The sequence below is a fragment of the Sorex fumeus genome, unplaced genomic scaffold (assembly GCF_029834395.1).
Source record: "Sorex fumeus unplaced genomic scaffold, SorFum_2.1 ptg000018l, whole genome shotgun sequence".
Taxonomy (NCBI): Eukaryota; Metazoa; Chordata; class Mammalia; order Eulipotyphla; family Soricidae; genus Sorex; species Sorex fumeus.
In genome coordinates this window covers 36,962,540-36,979,084 of record NW_026606075.1, presented here as the reverse complement: position 1 = coordinate 36,979,084, position 16,545 = coordinate 36,962,540, and positions in this window count along the sequence as shown.

Below are 16,545 nucleotides of genomic sequence, written 5' to 3'. Positions count from 1 at the left end.
CCTTATTTCAAAGACCCTCGGTCCTGCAGGCACTTCTCCTCTTCTCTGCCTTTCTCTTCTCCTCCACCTTGCCTTCTTTCCACCCTCCACTCCTAAAGGGAAAGGGCTCCCTGCCTTAAAGAGGGGGCAGGGGTATACTTGGCTGTTGACCTAGCCCCAAGTGACCGCTGCCTCTTTCCTGACCACACCACAGAGCACCCCCTACCTCAGTCGTCTTTTTGATGTGTAGAGGCAGCATTTCTGGACCCATGGCTGCTGAAATGGATTTTTTGTTTGATTTTGTGCCACACTCAGCTGTGCTCATCAGGGCTTGCTTCCTGGCTTGAGCTCAGGGATCACTTCTGGCAGGACTGTGGACCATATGGGGTGGAACAGATCCAACTCCTTTAGGTTATGTGCAGGTCAAGCGCTTTACCTGATGTTCTAGCTCTCCAATCCTATAATAGAATGTCTAATCATTAAAACAACAAAACAACAACAACAACAACAACAACAACCACTGCTGATGGGATAAAGTTCCAGCCTTTGGTCTCTTCATCTTTTCTTGTAAAAATGAGTAATTATATTTTTTATTTTTATGATGCGGATTTTTTTCCTTTTTTGGGGGGGCTCACACCTGACTCTGCACTCAGGAGTTACTCCTGGCGGTGCTCAGGGGACCATATGGGATGCTGGGAATTGAACCCAGGTCGGCCGCGTGCAAGGCAAACGCCCTATCCGCTGTGCTATCTCTCCAGCCCCTATGATGCGGATTTTTAAGGCATTTAAAATTTACATTTCATTGAATAGTTTGTTATTGTAATTTCTGCATGAAATAAATGTGCAACAAGACTGATGTTGATAGGTTGACAAAGAAATCTGGGTTCTATTCCAGGTTTGTCACTAGATTTTTAGGCTGCATATAATCTATTTGGCCTGTTTTTTCAGTGATAAATGAGGATGTTAACTCTTCTATTGTGGGTTAGCTCAGAAAATACTCAGAAACTTGATTAATGAATAATTCTAAACTTCCATGATTCTGTAAATATTTTTAACAATATTTCAGAGCCAGTGGCCGTTAAAAACGGCCCTGGTAACTAAATCTAACAGAATGATGAAAGGATCTTTTTAAATCTTTTTAGTTAAGAAAACACTTTTCAATGAACTTCCAAAGGTCCTTTGCATTTGACTTTTAAAAACTTTCATATTTTGAAAATCTAGGCGTTAATGGGATAATGAGAATAATTTCTTAATGATGTATACATTTATTTCTTAAACTTTGTATTTCATTATGGAAAAACCTTGTATTTTGACCTTTCGATTAAAATGTTAGGATTTAATATAGTTTTTCTCCATTTTTAAAAATTATTTATTTATTTTAATTTTTATTAGTGAAACACCATGAGGTACAGTTGTAGACTTACAATTTTTTTTTACTTGAAAGTGTACTTCATTTATTTATTTATTTATTTATTTTATTCTCGGGTTTCAGTTATACAATGATTGAGTACCCATCCCTTCACCAGTGCCCATTCTCCATCACCAATGATCCCAGTATCCCTCCCACCCCCCATCCCCCCAGTTTTTCTCCATTTTTAAGTTTGATAAGTCACTCTTAAAATTGCTTTGTAAATGCTACCATTTAAATGGCATTCTTAGCTTTATTGGAATCTGCCTTAACAGAAGACCTCTGTATAGAGTTCCATCAATTCTCACCTTTGTATTTTTAGTTTGTAATTCTAAAATGAATCAGTGTGTTCTTCTCTCATTGTCCTGGTCAGAAATAATTAATAGCAGTCTGAAAAAGTGTCTTTAGATAATCTGAAGTCAGTGTTCTGGGATAGAATCAATTTACAAATCATGAATTTAAAATAATTTCACCTGTATTGCTTCTTTGTATTCTATTTAGAGTTTGTTTCAGGAAGTAGGAATAAAAGTAGATGGGTATATGGGCAGTACTTCCCCAGCAGTGCATTTCTCTTCCTTGGATATTGCTGTCTGCACAATTGAGAGAGCCAATGGTCTGATCAATCGCCTTATAGAGGAAAATAAGCTGGATTTGCTAGGTAAGAAAATCAGAAACTAAGCAAATACTTTCTATTGCTGTTTCTTGATGGAATGGAGTAGAGCTGTTATTTCTCTGTGTCATTTATTCTTTTCCTATGTTCATTTACTTCTGGAATTGAGAATCAACATCTATAATGTTAGGGTCTCTGTGTGGACTGAAAAAAATGTTTTGTGGAAGAGATAGTGCAGCAGGTAAGATATTTGCCTTGCATGTTACTGACTGGGGTTGATCCCTGGCACTCCATATAGTCCCCAAGTATTTCCCTGAGTTTTTCCTGAGGACAGAACCAGGAGTGAGCTCTGAACACTGTGGGGAATGGCCCCAAAACCAAAGGGAAAAAAAAGTTCTGTGTCTTCCTGATATTAACTTACTCTATTTTCAATTACTTTTGTGCCTAAAAAGAGTATATCCTTGAATATCTTCTATAGTTATTTTTCATTGCTTCTTTTATGTCGAAATTTTATCTAGAATAAAAGGAAGCATGTTGGTGCTAAATCTGCTTTCCCTGAAATTAGTATCTATATGTGTTTATTATTATATTATGCTATGTTATTGATATTAGACCTGGACCCAGAGGTTCACATTTACCAGGGAAATGATACGGAGCTACACTGTATTTTAACTTGAAACTCTTGGACTCTAAAAAGATTTACTATCTTACTGTTTTAAAAAGGAAAAGAAAAGACAACCAGAACTTTTGGGAAAGCCCATTATGTAGTAGCAATAACAGAAGAAAACAGTATATTAGAATTGAAATAGTGAAGTTGGTGTAATTTAGTATTGAGTCACTGTCACTGTCCTCCCGTTGTTCATCAGTTTGCTCAAGCGGGCCCAGTAACATTGTGAGACTTGTTGTTACTGTGTTTGGCATATCGAATACACAACGGAAAGCTTGCCGTGCAGGCAAGATACTCTCGATAGCTTGCCGGGCTCTTAAAATGTCCCACTAACGCCTAGATTTTCAAAATATGAGTTTTTAAAAGTCAAATTCAAAGGATCTTTGAACTTCATTCAACATATTTTTCTACAAGACTACCAGTTATGTAGTATCTAAATAAGGAGAGGCAGTTTTTTCTGAGTTGGCTAGTTGTTGATTTTTAGTTCCAGAATACATTGTATAGGATACCTGAAATATCCTGGAAGAAAGAAAATTTGTCCAGTATGTAGAATCTAATTTTTGTTGTATGGTTAAAACTGCATCATCTGCAATGCATCATAATGACAGCCATTTAATGTGTAAGATAGATACTAAATCTTGGGACCCTGAGGAATAGCTCAGTGCCTTAGAACACCTGCCTTATAAATTGAAGGTTGCAAGGTCCATCCCCAGAGCTGCCCCATGAACCACAGTGTTAGCAGCTCTCTACTGTCAGTGATCCCAGTGGTATAAATGATTCGGGACTGTACCACAGCCAGGTCTGTGTAGGCTCCACAATTAAGAGACTTTGACCCCATTTAAAAGATGTGCAAGCATCAACAGCAAGGAGTGCGATCTCTATTGAGCATCTGTGGGCACTGTAACCAGAATGTGTGAACACTAGCTCCTAAAGCACACAGCACGTGTGCAAGCACATCAGCACATGTGCAAGCACCACTATTGAAGGAGCACTGCAGCCAAACACATGAGCACTGTCCCTGATGTGCTACCCCTGGTGAACACCACAACTCTTACAGCCAGGCGTGTATGCAACCCCTAGTCATTCCAGCAACACAGGGAAGGGAAGTGGGGTGGTGGTGGACAAGAAGATCTAAATCTTAAAAATTCTTGGGATCACAATATTTTCTGAAATCAAGTATTCAAAAAATTATTTTAGGAATAGAGGTTATGGATGAATTGCATATGTTGGGAGACTCTCACCGAGGGTATTTGTTGGAACTTTTGCTGACCAAGATTTGCTATATTACTCAGAAATCAACATTTTGGTAAGTACCTGAAACAAGCAACTTCATGAGGCTCCACACAGTGCAATAATGCAGTGAGAAGATGTTTGAAAAGTGCATAACAAGCTCATATGGAATAGCTAATTTTTATTCCAAAATCAGGGATGAGAAGATAGCTCAAAGGACTGCAGCCCTGGGTTTGATTCCCGTCATACATGCTCCACAGAGCACTGAGTTGGGATTGTCCTCCCTTCTCCAGCACCGCTGAGAGTGGCCACAAACCAAAACTAAAAAGGACTTATAAACATTTAAAATTTTCTGACTGCTCGCACTTTTTATGAATTAAAATCCTGTTTTTGTGTTGTCTATTGTATGTGTGCTTTTAGTAAAGCTAAATGAATTTTTTAATTTTACACATTCTATATTGATGTTTTATTGAAGATCTAGCTACTTCCCCATTGGTGCTCAGGGGATACTTCTGGCTTATTGCTTATAGGTTACTCCATGGGTGCTTGGCAGGACTATTTGCCGCTGGACATCAAGCTTGGCCTTTTACATGCAAGGCTGTGTTCCAGATTTTTTGAACTATATCTCAGGCCTTTTTTCTTTCTCTGTTTTTTTTTTTTTGGCGGGGGGGAGGAGGGCTCGAGCAGTAGCATAGCGGGTAGGGCATTTGCCTTGCATGCAGCATACCCGGATTCTATTTTTCTGTCCCTCTCAGAGGGCCCAGGAAGCTACTGAGAGTATCCCGCCCACACAGCAGAGCCTGACAAGCTCCCCGAGGCAAATTGGATATGCCAAAAACCATAACAACAAGTCTCACAATGGAGACGTTACTGGTGCCCGCTCGAGCAAATTGATGAACAACGGGAAGGACAGTGCTACAGTACTACACAGTAGTTATATCTTAGAATCTCTGTCACTAATGGTTTGTTCCCACTGGTTTTTGTTAAGAGTTAAAAGCCCCCTTTTTGATTCACGCATATTTACTTCCTCATTTTGATGGGAATGTCTTTCACGAACTTTTTTTCTAACTTGAAAGTGTATTTCAACATCATCCTATTGTATTTATTTTTTGAAAACTCACATATCAGAAATTGTCTTTTGGGGGTATAGTGCTGTCAGCAGGTCAACCTGTACCTGCAGGGTGAGTGCATCAGCAACTTGATGGTGCCTTCAGACTTCCTGACACCCCCAAATTGCTGTTGTACCTTAGGTCGGACCCCAACAAATTGGAACCAAGTTTACCGAGAAATTAAACAGCCAAAAGTTAGGTATGTGGGAGCTGTGTCGACAAACCACCTCCGGTTCAGTTGTACAAGCTCATTTATTGGCCTTATTTCAGAGACCCATAGATAAATCTTGAAAGAAATCCAAAATCACAGTTAATCTCGGATCCACGCATGGCTGAATAGACAGTGGTAAGTTGGAGGGGGGCAGGTTGGCCTGGTGGCCCGCCAAGCAGAGCCCCCAGCAGCTACTTGCTTCCACAATTTAAGATCGCTATATACCCCTAGTCTGACTGCACAGTCTCAGGACAGACTGCACCAAGATATAATTTGTTGAAAATTCTGGTATATGGGTTTTGTGACTGAAATTTCCAGGCTTTCTCAGAGTTGGGGTGGGCTACCTCCCCTTCCCAATACTCAAGGAAGCACTGGCAGTCACCCCCATGAACCAACTCGAGCGACACCGTGTAGGCTCTACTTCCGTCCTTGTTTCAGAGACCCATAAATAAATCTCAAAAGAGATCAAAGCCGCAGTTAATCTCTTACCCGAGCATGGCTGAACAGACTGGGGTAAATTGGAGGGCGGTGGGTTGGCTTGGGACCCACCCAAGCAGAATCCCTGGCAGCCACTTGCTTCCACAATCCAAAATCGCTGCCATACTCCTGGCCTGATTCCACCGTGTCAGGATGGACCTCACTGAGATATAGTCTGCTGAAAATTTTGGTATGCAGGTTTTGTGACTCAAATCTCCAGGCTTCCTCAGGGTTGAGATGGGCTACCAAACTGTCATTTCTGTACTTCCAGAAGCCTATGCAGTCACATCCACCCCCCCAAAGCTTCCACCCAGTTGAAAAGCTACTCCAGCTTTACCATCCTGATAAAAATACTGAATGCGCTGGACAAACACCATGACCTCTTAGCACCGGTATTGCAAACCATAATGCACAAAAGGAAAAGGAGAGAGAGCAAGAAGGAAAGTGCCTCCCATAGAGGGAGGCTGGAAGTAGGGGGTTGCAGGATGGTGATGGGGAAACGGTGGACATTGGTGGTGGGAGGTGTGCACGAGTGGAGAAGTGGGTGCTGGATCATTGTATGATAGCTTTGTAATGGTCTAAATTACAGATATCCAACTTAAAAAATTTTAAAAAGGTAATGTGTTCATGCCTAGCTCAATCAGCTTAATCAATGGCTGAATAAATAGCCACACTCCTACATTAAAAAAAATTATTTTACAATAGTACATTGTACAGATGTAAATGTCAGGATTGTAAATTTGTGGGAGTTCCTCTTTTAAGATTTCTTTTTGTTCCTCTGTATTGTAATCTTTTACACTGATGTAGGCATGGGTCTATTCTCTTTTATCTGCCAGATGCTCAGCAGTATCGGGAGATTTTAATACAGTATGGAAGAAAAAATACAGATAAATCATATATATCCATTCCAAATTTGTAGGGTTATAAAAGATGCTGACTAATAAGGTTAGATAATTGACCTAGTTGAAGTATATATAACAGTCGTCAATAAAAGTAGACTATATCTTTTCATTTACATATAAATGAATACATTCTCTTTTAAGGAAAATGTTCTCTTTTTCTAAAGAGAATATTGAATATTTATTTTAATAATTTGCCATATGCTGAGTTATAGACAACATATTTGAAAAAATTTAAGTGATATATTAGAAAATTCTCATATTTGGAATGTATGAAACACATTTTGACCTATTTGGGGGGCAGAACAGTAATCATAACAGAGATTAGAAAATAGTTTGAACTGATTTATTAAAAAAAACTAACAAAATTTGTAAAATTCTGCTAAAGTTTTTCCTAAGGAGAAATTGAGGAGAGTTGTGGAACTATTAAAAAAAAGATTCATTGTGGGGGTTATTACTTTGAGTAACGTCAGGTAAAATTGAGTTTTGTGACTTAGGAACTATACTTCTGGGTGTATATCTTAGAGAAATGTGTGCTATGGGCCATGATCAAAAATATTGTTAGTGCCATTGTTAATAATTAATATCATGTATCTTAAAACATTTTCATTTGTTTTACAGCCAAGCATATTAGCCAACCCTGACTCTAATGCCATACAGATTGTTGGTATGAGTGCAACTGTTCCTAATTTGAAACTTGTACCTTCCTGGTTGAATGCTGAATTCTACCACACTGACTTTCATCCTGTACCACTATTGGAGTCCATAAAAATTGGAAATTCCATATATAATTCTTCAATGAAGCTTGTGAGGGAATTTTAACCCATGCTACAAGTGAAGGTAAGTGATTTTGATTTTTAGAAAGTTGCTAGCAACTTTTATGTGAATTAGACATTGCCAAATAAGGAATCTCAGTAGTAGCATTGCATGTCTAAGGATGTTACTATTATGCTATTTAGTTTGATCTTAAAGAATTTGTGGTGATAGGGAAAGAGAAAATGTGTTCTTATGGCTTAGTTTACACTCAGGTGGAACACTCAGCCTTTTTAAACGGTGGGGTTTGGGCGAATCTGGAATTCATCTGAATCTGAACTCCAAACAGCCTTTCCTTATACCATTGGAGACTGTCCTAGTAATCAAATGCTGGTTTTCAGCGGCATGTTCAGACTAGCAGCTGTGCAGTTCAATCAGCTATCCACGCTATCCTGGTCAGCTGTTCATTTTTGTGACCCAGCAACCCAGCCTTCAGAAATCATTGTTATCTCCACTACAGAATGTTCCATTCATTCACTGCGAATCTGGAATTCATATGAATACGCACTCCAAACAGGCTTTCATTACACCACTGGGGAATGTCCAAGTAACCCAATTCTGGTTTTCAGCGGCATATTCAGTATCACAGCTGTGCTGTTCAATTCGCTATGCAATTACCCTAGTCAGCTCATCATTTTTCTGTACACACAACCCAGCCTTCAGAAATCATTGTTATCTCCAGTAAAGAATGTTTCATTTATTCACGGCGAATCTGAAATTCATCTTAATCTGTACTCCAAACACTCTTTTGTTACACCACTGAAGACTGTCCTCATAACCAATGCTGGTATTCAGCAGCATGTTCAGACTCGCAGCTGTGCTCTTCAATTGGCTATACACTTAACCCTGCTCAGCTCTTCATTTCTCTATCCACAAGATTCAGAAATCATTGGAATCTCCACTGTAGAATATTCCAGTCATTCAATGCGAATCTGAAATTCGTCTGAATCTGCACTCCAAACACGCTTTCATTACACCGCTGGTGAATGTTCATGTAACCCAATACTTGTTTTCATCTGCATGTTCAGACTTGCAGTAGTGTTGTTCAATTGGCTATGCACTTAACCCTGGTTAGCTCTTCATTTTTCTGTCCACAAGACCCAGACTAGAGAAATCACTGGAATCTCCACTAAAGAATGTTCCATTCACTCAATGCGAATCTAGAATTCATCTGAATCTGCACTCCAGTCTTTCGTTACACCACTGGGTGACTGTCCTATGCTGGTTTTCAGTGGCATGTGCAAACTCGCAGCTGTGCTGTTCAATTGGCTATGCACTTAACCCTGGTCAGCTCCTCATTTTTCTGTCCACCAAACTCAGACTTCAGAAATCATTTTTATCTCCAGTAAAGAATGTTTCATTCATTCACTGCAGGTCTGGAATTCATCTGAATCTGCACTCCAAACAGGCATTTGTTACCCCACTGGAGACTGTCCTAGAAACCCAATGCTGGTACTCCGCGGCATGATGAGACAAGCAGCTGTGCAGTTCCATTGGCTATCCTGTTTACCCCGGGTAAGCTCTTCATTTTTGTGTTCCCGCAACCCAGCCTTCAGAAAACTTTGGAATCTCACTTAAAGAATGTTCAGACTAGTAACAGTGCAGTTCAATTGGCTATCCATTTAACCATGGTCAGTGATTCATTTCTCTGTACTCACAACCCAGCCTTCAGAAATCATTTTTATCTCCAGTAAAGGCTGTTCCATTCATTCACTGCCAATCTCAAATTCATCTGAATCTGTACTCCAAACAGTCTTTTGTTACACCCCTGAAGACTGTCCTCCTAACCAATGCTGGTATTCAGCGGCATGTTCAGACTCGCACCCTGCTCAGCTCTTCATTTTTCTATCCACAAGCTCCGGTGCACCCGCCGGCGGAGGACAGGGCCACGCGTCCTAGTCACCCCATGCCTGGCCCGGCCCTCGACCCCGCTCTGGGCCGCTGCCGACCCCGGGGATTAGCTCCGCAGTACCCGCCGGCCGAGGGACGGGCCGTGCGCCCGGGCCGCCCCACTCCCGGCACGTACCTCGGCCCCGCTCCTGGCCGCTGTGACGCCGGGGCTTAGCTCCGCGGCACCACCCGGCGGAGGGCAGGGCTGCGCGCCCGAGCCGGCCCGCTCCTTTCCCGACACTTGGGCGCGTTCCGGACCGCTGCCGACCCCAGGACTTAGCTCTGCGGCACCCGCCGGTGGAGGGGCGGGCCGCGCGCCCTGGCTGCCCCGCGCCTGGTCCGGCACTCGGCCCAGCTCCGGGCCGCTGCCGACACCGGGGCTTAGCTCCACGCCACCCGCCAGCGGAGGGCCTGGCCGCGCGCCCGGGCTGTCCAACGCCCAGTTTTGCCTTCGGCCCCAGTCCGGGCAGCTGCCAACACCGGGGCTTAGCTCTGCGGCACAGGCGGGCCGAGGGCCGGGCTGCGCCGAGGCCGCCCCGCGCCTGGCCCGGCCCTGGCCCCGCTCCGGGTCATGTCAACCCTGGGCCTTAGCTCCGCGGCACCAGCAGGCCAAGGGCGGGGGCACGCGCTTGGGACTCCCCGCACCCGGCCCGGCCCTCGGTGACGCTCCGGGCCACTGCTGACCCCTGGGCTTAGCTTTGCGGCACCCGGGGGCCGAGGGCCGGGACGTGCGCCCGGGCCGCAACGCGCCCAACCCAGCCCTCGGCCCCGTCCCGGGCCACTGCCGACCCCTGGGATTAGCTCCGCAGCACCCGCCGGCGGAGGACCGGGCCCCACACCCGAGCAGCCCCGCTCCCGTCCCGACCCTCGGCCACGTTCTGGGCTGCTCCAGACCCCGGGACTTAGCTCTGCGGCACTCGCCGGCAGAGGGACGGGCCGCCAGCCCAGGCCACCGTGCGCCCAGCCCGGCCCTCGGCCCCGCTCCGGGATGCTGCCGACCCCGGGGCTTAGCTCCACGGCACCAACAAGCCGAGGGCCGGGCCGCGCGCCTGGGTCTCCCCGCTCACAGCCCGGCGCTCGGCCACGTTCCAGGCCTCTGCTGACCCCGGGGCTTAGCTCCGCGGCACCCACGGGCCGAGGGCCGGGCCGCACGCTCGGGCCGACCCGCGCCCGGCACGTCCCTTGGCCCCGCTCCGGGCCGCTGCCGATGCCAGGGCTTAGGTCTACGGCACCCCCCGGCGGAGCGCCGGGCGGCGCGCCGTGGCTGCACCGCCACCGGCCCAGCTCTCGGCCCCGCTTCGGGCCGCTGCCTACCCCGGGGCATAGCTTCACGGCACCAACAGGCCGAGGGCCGGGCCGCGCGCCCGGGCCGCCCCGCGCCCGTACCGACGCTTGGCCACATTCCGGGCCGCTGCCAACCCCGGGGCTTAGCTCTGCGGCACCCGCCGGCAGAGGCCGGGTCCGCGCGCCCGGTCTGCCCCGCACCCGGCCTGGCCCTCGGCCCCGCTCCGGGCCGCTGCTGACCCCGGGCTTAGCTCCGCGGCACCTGTGGCCCGAGGGCCGGGCCGCGCACCCAGGCCGCCCCGTGCCCAGCCAACCCTCGGCCCTGCCCCGGGCCGCTGCTGACCCCGGGGCTTAGCTCCGCGGCACCCACGGGCTCAGGGCCGGGTTGCGCGCCCGGGCCCCACAGCGCCCGGCCGGGCCCTTGGCCCTGCCGCGGGCCGCTCCCGACCCCGGGGCTTAGCTTGGCAGCACCTGCCCGTGGATGGCCTGGCCGCACGCCCGGGACGCCCCACGCCCAGCCCGGCCCTTGGCCCCACCCTGGGCCGCTGCCGACCCCAGGGCTTAGCTCCACGGCACCCGCTGGAAGAGGACCGGTACGCGCACCCGAGCTGCCCCGCTCCCGTCCCGACCATCGGCCGTGTTGTGGGCCACTGCCGACCCCAGGACTTAGCTCTGCGGCACCCGCCAGCGGAGGGGCGGGCAGCGCGCCCGGGCTGCCCCCGCCTGGCCCGGCTCTGGCCCCGCTCCGGGCCACTGCCCACTCCGGGGCTTAGCTCCGCACCACCCACCAGCGGAGGGCCTGGACACGCGTCCGGGCCTCCCAGCTCCCAGCCCGGCCCTTTGTCCCGCTCCGGGTCACTGCCAACCCCGGGGCATAGCTCTGTAGCATACGCGGGACAAGGGCCCGGCCGCGCGCACGGGCCGCCCTGCTCCCGTCCCGAAACTCGGCCGCGCTCCGGACCGCTATTGACCCCAGGGCTAAGCTCCGTGGCACCAGCGGGCCGAGGGCAGAGCCGCGCACTTGGGCCACCCCGCGCCCGGACCGGCCCTCGGCCCCGCTCCGGGCCGCTGCCGACCCCGGGACTTAGCTCCGCGGCAACTACCAGCGGAGGACCGGGCGGCGCACCAGGGCTGTCCCGCGCCCGGCCCGGCCATCGGCCCCGCTCGGGCCGCTGCCGACCCCGGGGCTTAGCCCCGCGGCACCCGCCGGCCAAGGGTTGTGCCGCGCGCCCGGGCCGCCCCGCGCCAGCCCGGCCCTCGGCCCCGCTCCGGGCCGCTGCCGACCCCGGGGCTTAGCTCCGCGGCACCCGCGGGCCGAGGGCCGGGTGGCGAGCCGGGGGGGCCCCACTCCCGTTCCGGCCATGGCCCAGCTCTGGGCCGCTGCCGAACGCTGGACTTAGCTCCGCGGCACCAGTGGAGCGAGGGCCGGGACGCGCGCCTGGGCCGCCCTGCACCCTGCCCGGCCCTTGACCACACTCCGGGCCACTGCCGACCCCGGGGCTTAGCTCCACTGCCCACAACGGCGGAGGGCCAGGCCGCGCGCCTGGGCAGACATGCGCCCGGCCCAGCCCTCGGCCCCGCTCCGGGCCGCTGCCAACCCCGGGACTAAGCTCCGTGACAAAAGCGGGCCGAGGGCCGGGCCGCGCGCCCGGACCGCCCCGCGCCAGCCCGGCCCTCGTCCCCGCTCCGGGCCGCTGCTGACCCCGGGGCTTAGCTCTGCAGAACACAACTGTGGAGGGCCGAGCCGCGTGCCCGGGGCAGACCCGTGCTTGGCCAAGCCCTCGGCCCCACTTCGTGCCGCTGCCGACCCCGGGACTTAGCTTCACGGCACGAACAGGCCAAGGGCCGGGCCGCGCGCCCGAGCCGGCACGCTCCCTTCCCGACCCTCGGCCGCGTTCCGGGCCGCTGCCAACCTTGGGGCTTAGCTCTGCGGCACCCACCGGCGGAGGCCCGGGCCGCGCACCGGGTCTGCCCTGAGCCCGGCCCGGCTCTCGGCCCTGCTCCGGGCAGCTGCTGACCCCGGGGCTTAGCTCCGCGGCACCCGCCGGCAGAGGGACGGGCCGCACGCCCGAGCCACCCTGCGCCCGGACCGGCCCTCGGCCCCGCTCCGGGCCGCTGCCGACCACAGTACTTAGCTCCGCGGCAGCAGCGGGACAGGGGCCACTGCCACGCGCACGGGCCGCCCCGCTCCCATCCCGACAATCGGCTGCGCTCCGGGCCGCTGCCGACCCCGGGACTTAGCTCCGCGGCACCCGTGGGCTGAGGACCGCGTCGCGCGCCTGGGCTGCCCCGCGCTCAGCCCGGCCATCGGCCCAGCTCCGGGCCGATGCCGATGCTGGGGCTTAGCTCCGCGGCATACGCCGGCGGAGGACCGGACCACGTGCCTGGGCTGCTACGATTCCGTCGGGACCCTTGGCCGCACTCCGGGCCGCTGATGACCCCGAGGCTTAGACCCGCGGTACCGCCGGCGGAGAGCCGGGCCGCGTGCCCGGGCAGCCCCAAGTCCGTCCCGGCCCTCGGCCCCGCCCCGGGCCCCTGCTGACCCCGGTGCTTAGCTCTGCGGCACCTGCGGTCAGAGGTTCGGGCCGCGCGCCTGAGCCGCCCCGCTCCCGTCCCGACCCTCGGCCGCGTTCTGGGCCGCTGCCGACCCCGGGGCTTAGCTCTGCGGCACCCGCCGGCAAAGGGCTGGGCTGCACACCCCGGCTGCCCTGCGCCCGGCTCGGCCCTCGGCCCCACTCCCTGCCGCTGCTGACCCTGGGGGTTAGTTCCGCGGCACGCGCGGGCCGAGAGTCGGGCCGCGCGCCCGGGCCGCCCCGCGACCGGCCCGGCCCTCGGACCCGCTCCAGGCCGCTGCCGACCCCGGGGCTTAGCTCGGTGGCACCAGCGGTCCGAGGGCCGGGCCGCGCACCTGGGCCGCCCCGCACCCGGCCCGGCCCTCGGCCACGCTCCGGGCCGCTGCCGACCCCGGGGCTTAGCTCAGCGGCACCCGCTGGTGGAGCACTGGGCCACGTGCCTGGGCTGCCCCGATCCTATCTGGCCCCTTGGCCACATTCTGGGTCGTTGCGGACCACAGGGCTTAGCCCCACGGCACCCGCGGTCCGAGGGTCGGTCTGCGACCCCGAGCCACCCCGCTCCCGTCCCGACCCTCGGCCCCGCTTTGGGCCACTGCCGACCCCGTGGCTTAGCTCCACTGCACCCCATGGTGGAGGCCTGGGCCGCACGCCCGGGCCACCCGCCCCTGGCACGGCCCTCGGCCCCGCTCCGGGCCGCTGCCGAGCCCGGGGCTTAGCTCCGCAGCACCTGCTGGCCGAGGGCCGGGTCGCTTGCCTGGGCTACCCCACGCCCGGCCCAGCCCTCGGCTCCACTCGGAGCCGCAGCCGACCCCGGGACTTAGCGCCGCGGCATCCGCCGGCAGAGGGCCGGGACGCGCGCCTGGGCCACCCCGCTCCCTTCCTGACCCTCAGTCATGTTCCGGGACACTGCCGACCCCGGGGCTTAGCTCAGCGGCACCTGACGGCGGAGGGATGGGCCGCGCCCTCCTGTCCCGCGCCCGGCCCGGCCCTGAGCCCCGCTCCGGGCCGCTTCCGACATCGGGGCTTAGCTCCGTGGCACCCGCTGGCGTAAGGCTGGGCCGTGTGCCCGGTCTGCCCAGCGTCCAGCCTGGCCCTCGGCCCCGCTCTGGGCCGCTGCCAACCCCGGGGCTAAGGTCCACGGCACCAGCGGGCCGAGGGCCGGGCCGCGCACCTGGGACGCCCCGCGCCCGGACCGGCCCTCGGCCCCGCTCCGGGCCGCTGCCGACCCCGGGACTTAGCTCCGCGGCACCCGCCGGCGGAGGACCGGGCCACGCGCCCGGGCTGCCCCGCGCCTGGCCCTGCCATCGGCCCTGCTCCGTCCGATGCCAACCCCGTGGCTTAGGTCCGCAGCACCCACCAGCGGAGGACCGGGCCACGTGCCCGGGCTGCCCCGATCCCGTTGGGACCTGAGGTCGCGTTCCGGGCCGCTGCCGACCTCGGGGCTTAGCTCCGCGGCAACACCCGGCAGAGGGCCGGGCCGCGCGCCCGGGCTGCACCGCGCCCGGCCCGGCCTTCGGGCCCGCTCCAGGCCATTGCCGACCCCGGGGCTTAGTTTCACGGAACCAACAGGCCGAGTGCCGGGTCGCGTGCCCGTGACAGCCCGCGCCTGTACCGACACTCGGCCACGCTCCAGACCGCTGCCGACCCCGGGGCTTAGCTCCACGGCACCCGCGGGCCGAGAGATGGGGCTGCGCACCCAGGCTTTCCCGCGCCTTGCCCGGCCCTTGGCCTCGCTCCCGGCTGCTGCTGACCCTGGGGCTTAGCTCCGCGGCACTCACCGGCGGAGGACCGGGCCGCGCACCCGAGCAGCCCCACTCCTGTCCAGACCCTCGGCCGCGTTCTGGGCCAATGCAGACCCCTGGGCTTAGCTCTGCGGCACCAGCCGGCGGAGGGCCGGGCCGCGCGCCCGGGCCAACCCGCGCCCTGCCCAGCCCTCGTCCCCGCTCCAGGCCACTGCCGACCCCGGGGCTTAGCTCTGCGGTACCCATGGGCCGAGGGCGGGGCCGCGCGCCCCGGCCGCCCCGTGCCTGGTCCGGCCCTCGGCCCAGCTCCAGGCCGCTGCCGACTCCGCGACTTAGATCCGCGGCACCCGCCGGCAGATGACCGGGCCACGTGCCCGGGCTACCCCGATCCCATCGGGACCCTCGGCCGCGTTCTGGGCCGCTGCAGACCCCAGGGCTTAGCCCCTCGGCACCCGCAGTCCGAGGGTAGGGCCGCACGCCCGAGCCGCCTCGCTCCCGTCCCGACCCTCGGCCCCGCTTCGGGACGCTGCAGACCCCGGGGCTTAGCTCCGCGACACCCCCCTGCGGAGGGCTGGGCCGCGCTCCCGGGCCGCCCCGCGCCTGGCCCGGCCCTCGGCCCCACTCCGGGCCGCTGCCGACCCCGGGGCTTAGCTCCGCGGCACCCGAGGGCCGGGCCGCTCGCTCGGGCCAACCCACACCCGGCCCAGCCCTTGGCTCCACTCCAAGCCGCAGCCGACCCCGGGGCTTAGTCCCGCGGCATCTGCCAACGGAGGGCCGGGCTGCGCGCCCGAGCCGCCCCGCTCCCTTCCTGACCCTCGCCCACGTTCCAGGCCGCTGCCGTCCCCGGGGCTTAGGTCTGTGGCACCTGACGGCGGAGTGACGGGCCGCGCACTGGCTGTCCCGCGCCCGGCCTGACCCTCGGCCCCGTTCTGGGCCGCTGCCGACCCCGGGGCTAAGGTCCGCGGCACCATCGGGCCGAGGGCCGGGCCGCGTGCCTGGGACGCCCCGCGCCCGGACCGGCCCTCGGCCCCGCTGCGGGCCGCTGCCGACCCCGGGACTTAGCTCCGCAGCACCCGCCGGCGGAGGACCGGGCCGCGTGCCCGGGCTGCCCCGCGCCTGGCCTTGCCATCGGACCTGCTCCAGGCCGATGCACCCCCGGGACTTAGGTCCGCGGCACTCGCCAGCGGAGGACCGGGGCACGTGTCCGGGCTGCCCCGATCCCGTCGGGACCTGAGGCCGCGTTCCGGGCCGCTGCCGACCCCAGGGCTTAGCCCCGCGGTACCGCCGGCAGAGAACCATGCGGCGCACCCGGACAGCCCCGCGTCCGCCTCGGTCCTCGGCCCCGCCCCGGTCCGCTGCCGACCCCGGGGCTTAGCTCCACGGCACCAGCGTGCCGAGGGCCGGGACGCACGCCTGGGCCGCGCCGCACCTGGCCCGGACCTCGGCCACGCTCCGAGCCGCTGCCGACCCCGGGGGTTAGCTCCGTGGCACACTACGGCGGAGTGCCGGGCCGCGCGCCTGGGCAGACCCACGCCCGACCCAGCCCTCGGCCCCGCTCCAGGCCGCTGCCGACCCCGGGGCTTAGCTCCGCGGCACCCACCGGTGGAGGACCGGGACGTGCACCCGAGCAGCCCCCCTCCTGTCCCGAACATC